Raw genomic sequence first — 9468 nt, forward strand, 5'->3', positions numbered from 1 at the left:
TTCCATGCTACCACATTTAATTCTTTAAGCAAACAAAAGATCACTCATTCCCTATAACCTATAACTTCTTCAAGACCGAATAATTGTTGAAATTAAACCATCTGAGCAGACACCCGAAAATAAGGCATTACAAGCAGACACAAAATTTGGATACTCAAATAAAATGGACAATATTAAATGTAGTGACCTACCTGAGCAGATGGAGTGAATTTTGGCAAAGTCCTGTCATGCATTATGGTAGGAAGTCACTTTTCCAAGTGACCATATGTTTTTTGAAGAATCTTACTGCTCAATGAAAGTTTCCATGTTTGAATGTATGCAAACACTATATGTTAAACATGTAAACTGTATTTAATGGTTCCATTCAATTCAATTTTATTTATGTAGCACCAAGTCACAACAACAGTCGATTTAGATCAGGGTGCTCTATATTGTAAAGTTAATAAAAAACCTTCCATGCCATCACGTAGACTACTGCAAAATGTATGAAAATCAACATATATGCTGAAAAGTACTAAAAAAAAGCTATTTTTGTTAAACTGTAGAAAGTGACTTGATTCATTCATGCTGCTTTAGGTCATGCTACCTGAGTCGTTTGCCCACTGTCTTTGTGTTTTTGGACTTTTGGACCTTGCTTTTTATTGTGGTGATTTATTTTTCTTAGTCTTTATTTCATATTATTTAGTTTCCTTGTGCTTCCTAGTTTTATCATTTGAATTTCTAGTTCTTAGTTACTTGTTTATTTAGTCCGTTCCCTTTTTGTGTCTGTCACTGTGTGTCCTCCCCAGCATCTCCTGTGTTAGTTATTTGTGCCTCCCTGTGATGTGTCTTGTCTCTATGTTTAGTTGTCTGTTTCCTCAGTCATATCTCTGTGTCTGTCAGGTTTCTCTCGCCCTCTCTGTCCCTCCCCCCTCTGTCTGTTTCCTGTTTAATCGTGATAATCTCTTGTCTCATGTTTAGTTGTGTTAGCTTTTCTTGTTGTTTTGAGTTTGTTCTCCAGCTTCAGCAGTGAAGCTGTTTGAGTTCAGTTAGTCTGTGTCTGCATTTTGGAGCCTCTCTCTTCCTGCCACACACCTTCACATGACAGACTGGTGAAAAGATGTGTAATTTTTCAGCTTTCTGTTGTGAATTTGTAACAAAAAAACCAAAACTTTTTTGCTTCAATGTTTATAATTTGCAGTACTGTATGTGAGCAGAATTATATGGCATTTTTTCCTATATGATATTATTTCACTTTTAAAAAGAATAAAAACACAATGATAAGATGACAGCAGTATAATGTATTGAACATACACATTCTTGTATAATTAGCTTTTTAAAATAAGGATTATACAAAAATAATGCAGCTTTATTATTAGCGCTTCGGAATTACTAATATAGTTTCTTCAGTTTTAACCGACTATAAGCAGCTCTGTTAATACATCAATGTGGAGGCTTATTAAGAGTGTTAATGTCTCAGTCACTCTCACATTTCAGTGCAATGATGAATTACATCAATTGCCCACAATAACAATTACTGACTAAGAAGAGCATGATGTGAGCAAGAATTATGAAATAAAAATAGTTTGTGGAGGTAGATAAGTATGTGTTATCTACAATAATAGCACACATGTTTAAACACACACACACATGCACGCACACACGTACACGCATGTGTGTAAGGAATTCTGCGCAGTACTGAAATTATGTTGAAATAAAGCATTAATTAAGCATAAACTCTTAAAACATTGTAGAGCAGCGGTCCCCAACCTTCTTTGCGCCATGGACCGGTTTATTTCTGACAAAAAATCTGTAAATAACAGAAAAATAAATTATCCATAAATGATGGATGGAGTTGGTGAATGTCTGTAAAACAGAACATGCACAGCAAATTTGTCACATATGAGTAAATGTGAATAAGGAGTAACTGTCACCTCCAAAACATTGAGGTGGTAAGGTGAGATTAGATTAAAGTTTTTCAGTCTGGGTTAAAATTGGAGAAGGTTGGCTACTTCTTGCAAATATCTAAGCTAGGTCCTGAGTTGTGGTGGGTATGAACCATGGCCAGGCACCACGACAGCAAAGGGAACCTTTTAGCTGTTGTAACATAAAGGAACTTAAACAAAATGATGGTGTTTATAATTCCAGGGACATGTTTACTGGCTACTTTTGGCATACCACACACACCGAAGCTCTGGTGGCTTGTTGAGTTTTGTGTGGTTTGTTGCAGTGGTGTATAACTTCTAAGTGTGGTCAGTTTCTTTTTCTGTTTTGATGATCTTTAGACCGTTTGTTTACTTCAGTATGTAAATTCCTGTCAGGCTTTTTGTAGGTTGCTATTTGAGTTTAGTTCTTAAGTGTTTCTTGCATAATGGTTTATTTATTCAGTCCTTGTCTCCATGTTCAGTGTTTTCCTGTTGTTACTTCCTGTTTTATTTTCCGAGTACCCTGTCTCACAAAATAAAACAGGAAGTTTTGTTATACTTAGTTGAGTTTTACTTCCTCCCAGTTCTTGTCTTGTTTCCACTGTTCCTCCTCACCTCTTGTGTGTACTTAAAGCCTCAGTTTGCTTGTGTTTTTTTATTGGGTCATACTGTTTTCCTGTGCATTCTTCCTAGTGTGCTTTTCCTCCAGTGTCTTTCCTACTTTATTTATTTGCATTCAAGATCTTTTTACTTGCCTTAATAAAGGCTCACTTTTTGTTCAATTCGAAGATTATTTTTGCAGTCTGCATTTGTCTCCTCTTTTCCTGAATATTATGACAGAAACTTACAAATATGTTAAAACACATACATTCTCTTCAGTCACTTTTCACTGAACATTCTCAGCACAAACTAAGCAGAGAAGCCCCTGCAGCTAACTTCACCTGGAAACAGTCAGGTCTACCACCCTTCATTATGAGACTGTCAGTGTAGTTAGGGGAAAAATACTATGTCTACACTTGTCTGTATCTATGTAAGATGATTAAGGCCAAAAATCAAATTTTGATTCAAATGATTTCTTTTTTCAAATTTTCAAATCTGGGCATTGTCCGTAATGTTAGGTTTTAGTCATCATCCTTGTACTTCAGGCTTAAAAGTGTTCAGAGTAATTTATATTATGCCTTGTTTTACATTTTCTTAATGAGTCTTTGAATTGTTAAAACTTGATCAACCACAGAGCATTGTATTTTATTACATTTCTATCCCTTAGATATCTCATTAAGAACACACACACACACGCACACACACACACACACACACGCACACACACACACACACACACACACACACACACACAGAGCGAGAGAGGAAGACTTTAAAAACAAAAACTGACATGAAACTTGCACCTCGGATGTGGGTTGACAAAAGCGCTACATTTTTATCAGTGGTGGACACTTGCAAAAGAAGTGACTTCCTGAAAACCAGTTGTAATTTGCAAAGATGTGATGAGGCTTCAAATAAACTAGAGTTAGCTGGTTAGTCATGTAGCAGCCAGGCAGGGTTCAGAAATTATTTTAAGGTGCACAAAGAATTACTGAAAAACTTGTTTTGTAATCCTAAACTGCATAATACACTGAGTGAGCTATGGCAACATTTGTAAAGTACATGATTTTCCTTTTTGCTGCGTGTGTACATTATGTACCCCAACAGAACATCTACTTTGACTTCTCTTTTTAAACCACAGACATGAAGAAGCCATATAAGGAATCCAGGCCTGTTATATGGAACTCATCCTGCTGAAGATGCTTTTCTTAATAAAGGAAAGAATTTGCAGTCACCTATATAGAGTAGAATAGAATACAATAGCTCTTTATTGTCACTGTACATGTACAACAAATTGTTGTACTCTGTGGTCTTTCAAGCTCCTTGGTGTTGCTGAGTATTGAGTATGAAACACGCCCTCTGCCCCCCCCCCCCCCCCCCCCCCACACACACACACACACGCACACACACATATATGACCCTATATATGAAGAGAGAGAGAGTATGCATAGTATGCAAACGGCTAACAAACAGACATCATAATTTGTCATACAATGAGAACAGGACAAATCGACAATTGACACTGACTAATTAATATTATATTATTGTATATATTGTTTGGAGTTTAGTCTCTTACTGTTACTATTTTTACCATTTCTTCTTGGAGGAACTGTAACCCACATAATTTCCTTAGGGATTAAGAAAGTATTCTGATTCTTAATGTTTTAGGATACATGACCTGCCATTATCCAATGACACATCTGCTTACCTGTTTCTTTTGCTCGTTTCCCCTTGTAGGAGCCATAATTAAATGTATTGAATTTTAATGATCACTGGGTTTTCATTTGTTTGGTTGCTATGGTGATGTGTAACGGGAGTCACGTGGGTGCTAGCGGTGACATTAAGAGGGCGTTGTCAGTCTGTCATTCACTGGTTTGATTTTGACAGAGAGGAGGGCTGGGTAGCCGTAGTTTTTGTTGACCGCAGCACAACGAGTTTCCCCTTGTTGCATTAGAGCTGTGATGTTTTAAGAGTTTGAATCGCGAGCCGATCACATTGCTCTGTAAACTTTTCAAGCACTTTAATAAACAAGCAAGCAATTCCACCTCTCGCATTATTGCGTACAGTTGACAGCGCTCAGGCAAATAGGCAGGCTCCATCCCCGGCATCTAGCGACTGTGGAAGTCGCTACACTCCTCCTCTTCTTTTCTCTTTTTTTACACTTTAAAAACGGGTTGTGTGTGAGACTTTAAATCAACAAAATATAAAATATACATTTTAAATTGTTATTGATCCCTTTACCCCTGGTCCTAAAGTGTATATTTATTTTCTTACTCTTCTTATATTTATTGTTTGTTTACTTGCACTGCTGTAACTGGAGCCTCGTCGTCTCGTCTCTCTATATACTGGACTGTATGTAGCGGAGATGACAATAAAGTTTACTTTACTTCAGCAGCGAGCAGGCGCACCGAGGGCTCTCGCGCTCACTTTTCGCGTATAGAATTTCGAAAAAACATCGGTGCAAATTATAAGTCTGTATCATAATGTCTGGTGTTTTCGTGTTGTTGGCTTGTTTTTATTTTGTTTTATTTTGCAAGTTGGTTATTAGACGCTGCTCCAGCCAGCCAGAGGATCCCCCGCCGCCCCGCCCTCTCCTCCCTGTGCCGCAAGCAGTAGGCGCACCTCGCAAACGGAGGGCGCCCTTACTCCCAGCAAATGGGCGATAGAAAACCGATCGGTACCTATGCCATTCCCAATATGCGCTGGCATGATGTCGGGGCAGCATGAGTACGAGCATTTTTTTTTTGACGATGCCGCCCCGGGCAACCGCCCGTGTCGCCCGTATCTAAAACCGCTACTGTTGATATGCACACTGATGCTACATACTAATGAAGAGGTGTCACATCAGTACACATATCACTTCAGCAAAACAACAGATACTTGTGTCTGTGAAGGTTCTCAGTCATCCAGGTCATCGTAGAACAGATACTTGTGTTTAAAAACTCTCGTAAAAGTTTTTTTTATTCAATCAAAAGTAAAACAAGCAAGTAACTATGAACTGTACTCAAAGTACAAATTAAAAAGTAACTCTATGGATATTGCTTGGACATTTTGAAATTTTTGTGCAATGCTAACGGAATCTCTTATTACAATAATAAAATTACAGAATCTTCTTCATGATAAATTCTAATGAGCGTACACAAGCAGAGAAAAATAACAATAATTAAAAAATAGATCTATTTGCTGTTGCCTACATTGCAGATGGGTTACTGTTGGAGCTAAATTTGATGTGTGTCATCTGGTAAGACGTGAAAAAGATGCAGGCAGCAGTGTCACTTGTGAACCACGGTCAGAAATGGAATTAGAGCGAGGAGAAAGCCAAACAATTTTTTTTTGTGGTTTTTGTTACCAGAGGTCACTTTGTGGATGAATTGTGTTTTTATCATTCAGTTGTGTACCCATCTTTTGCAATTTTAAAAATCTAGATGACAATGTGTTCAAAGTATTGGAGAATCACATTTTTTTTACCATAACAAGTTGGAAATGACTTCACTTCCCTCCTGTGAACTGTTTGGTGGTTCGATATCCACTGCAGTAGTAGTTTTCACACCAACACAGGAAAATGAGTTGAGGTCAGCAGGGGTGTGAACACTAAGACTGGTCGTTGTGGTGCAGTGTGGGGAAAAGGATAGTCTTAGAAACAAGTCAAGATAATTTCTCTTGTGAACTCCAGTAGATTTATTTATTTATTTACCCTGTTTATTAATTTTCTTTGCTTGTATTTACAGGCTATGATTAACTGATTGTGCTGCTGCTCTTTGTAGATTTAGCCAAATGAATTCAAAAAGATAAAAGCAGATGCTATATTTCAACTCCTACACAGTATAAAGCTTGCATGAAGGTGGAAGTGAGTGAGTGAATCATCAGCTAAATTTAAATATGTGTCTGTTACTTGTTACACTGACCTTCTTCACCACAGCTGCTCTTTACTAGCCTAATGCCAGGCCCACCCAATAAAGTCCCCTCAGCTGAATTTTACAGAAGTGTAGGTTACATGAATTTAGTCATTTTGGTAATGAGAAAGGTAAGAAAACATATCACAGAGAAGATTTTGCCGACTTTGAGAAGTACTGTACCTCTCATCTCTCTTTGAAACTAATAAGGGGTCATTCATCAGTTTGCACAGTTTATTTTAAAGCATGACCCTACTCGAACATTGTAAAACAAATAGAAATATGTTGAGGTCTTCGCGTGTGGTGAGTTCACCGATAGACATCTCCGGCTACAGTAAATATCTCTCCTATACATTTCATGCTTTGTTTCTGCAGTTTATTACAGATATTATATTTTTGTATATTTATAAATGTGGCTACATTTATCTGAGAGTGTACTATGTGCGTATGTGTCACGGCTGTGGCGGCAGACGTGTGGGATGGTGAGAGAAGGACCCAAGTGCAGGCACTGACTTTACTGCGAGTGAGCTTTATTAACAATGAGTGAGATACAAACAGAAGCAGAACATGGCAAAACTAAACTAAACAAAGACCTAAACTGGGAGGCAACTACTGAAAGTAATACAAAGGAAGCAAAAACCTCAGAGGAGTGTTGACCAGGGGACAGAAAAGCCTGAGACGAGGAACTTGGAGAAATGACATGGATGAAACGCAGACGAACCAGCAACACACAGAGGAAGACACAGAACTTAAATATACAGAGGGATAACGTGGGAATAAGACATAGGAGGAAAGCACGGTTGGGAGAAATCAAACATGACGAGACCAACGGGAAGCAAAACTGAAAACATTAACAAAGAACACGGGGCTATCAAAGTAAAACAGGAAATGTAAGACAGGCACAGAGACATAGACTTCACACTGAAACAAGGAGACATGGCTGACAGAGGAGACAGAGGGAACATGGATCACCGGAAGAGCACAGAAACCAAGAGACTAGAAATTCTAAATAATAATAAAGGCAAAGACTATTAGTAATTCAAAACACAAAACACTGGGTGACTGACCCAGAACCAAGATTGTATATTTGTAATTATGTATAGCATGTATGAACGCTTGCACTAACACATTGAGCAGAAGCACAGCAATACAAGCAATTAAAAAAAAAATAATGGAAAGAACTGAACAGAGCAGAATTTAATCGTCAAAGTTGGTTGGCCGCCCAAATCATATGGTCTGCTGCTGACACCTCTTCTTCCTCTCCTTTCTAACATCTTTCTCCATCTCTGACTGAAGTTATCTCACATGTTTTTCTCTTCCGTTAAATGCAGCAGCTGCAGCTTTAGCTAGCTGAGCAGTGTGACTGTGCAGCAAACTGCACAGAAAGTTTGTGTGATTGCTGATGTTTATTGGGCTGTTTTCAAAGTTACATCTAAAATTACCTGCCACTTAAACAAAAGCTAAGCCCTAGATATACCAGCTATATAAAAGCACCACAACCACAACTTCCTGACACTTTTACCCTGTAGAGCAGTGTTAATAGTGTTGTAAATAATGCATAATGTTTTTAGCTTCTTTTATCTCTATAATAATTAATGATGAATACATCATTAGTGTATCCAATGCTTCTTTCCTAAAAATCAGTTTGATTTTTGAAACTGAAATGATTTTCAAATCAGTTTTGAGCTACAATATCTGCCATAAAGAGTTGTAAACCAAAAGCAACAAGCTTGAAAAAGTAAGAAGTAGAAACTACATTTGTGTTTAAATCCAGGGAGTAAAAGTAACTGAAACTACAGATACCTGAAAATTCTGCTTGAGTACAGTAATGAAGGATTTATACTTTGTTACTTTGACTGATTGATGTTACAATCTACCTGAGTCCATTTGTTTATGACGACAATGTACCTGTCTTCTGATGGCTGCTTCCAGCAGGATGACGCACCATATCACAAAGTCCAAAAGATTTTAAAATGGCTCCTGGAACATGAAAACGAGTTCACTGTAGTTAAAGGACTCAAATCAGACACAGGACATGATCCTGAGGCATCCTCCTGGTAGGAGATGCCCAGAACACATTGCCAAGGAGGCATCCAGAATGCAACCTCATTCTCAGCCCTCCTTTCAATATGGAGACCATATCTCTAAGGGAGAGTTTAGACACCCTAGAGGAAGCTCTTTTCCTCTGTATGTATCAGTGATCTCAAATTTTCAGTCACTACCCACTGCTTGTGGCCATAGTTGATATTAAAAATGCAGATGCTTTTGTGGTCAGCTCTCTCTTCATCTAACAAAGTGGTACCGCATTATTGCAAATGTTGTACCAATCAGTCTGTCAATTTCTCGCAAAGAAGACAAGATTCTTAAAGAACTGCAGCAGGTGCAGCAACTCCTTCCTGACTCGGAGTGGGCACTTCACTTGTTTCTGACTGAGAACTATAGCCTCGCACTTTGGAGGTGCTAAAACTCACTCTGCTTCACATTGAGCTGAAAGCCACCCTGGAGGACTCTGTCTGAAGAAACCTGATGAATCACATCATCCATAAAAAGCAGAGAGGTGAACCTGAGGCTGCAAATCCAGTAGCACCTGGCAGAATCCCATGCACACTTGGATGTCCTTGACAGGATAAAGAGCTGGTCCAGTGCACCAGGAGGATAATCACACTGTATCTCATAGACCCGAGGTTTGTCTCACAGAGGGAGTCCACATCTTCAGTCCGCTGATGTAGAGGGTTGTTAACCAAGGCAACCCCACAACATCTACAACCTTGAGAAACTCAGGGCAAATATCATCCACCACACGAAGACATACCTCACTTACCTCGACTTACCTCGCCCACAGTGATTGGTCATTCACCTCACTTCCTGTATGGGAAGTGTGTGAGTGGGTTTAAGGGGGTGATAATGCCCTTCACGTCACTACATGCCCACTGTATACAGTGTGAACAGGAGACCATCTTGCATCAGTCAGTCTCTGTTTATCAGAATCAGGTTAACCATCAGGCTTAGCAAAGGTTGCACATTCACAGAGTCAGGCTTTAGTGCACACGGAATCAGTTTCAGTTTCCCTC

This window comes from Pelmatolapia mariae, linkage group LG8 (assembly GCF_036321145.2).
Source record: "Pelmatolapia mariae isolate MD_Pm_ZW linkage group LG8, Pm_UMD_F_2, whole genome shotgun sequence".
NCBI lineage: Eukaryota > Metazoa > Chordata > Actinopteri > Cichliformes > Cichlidae > Pelmatolapia > Pelmatolapia mariae.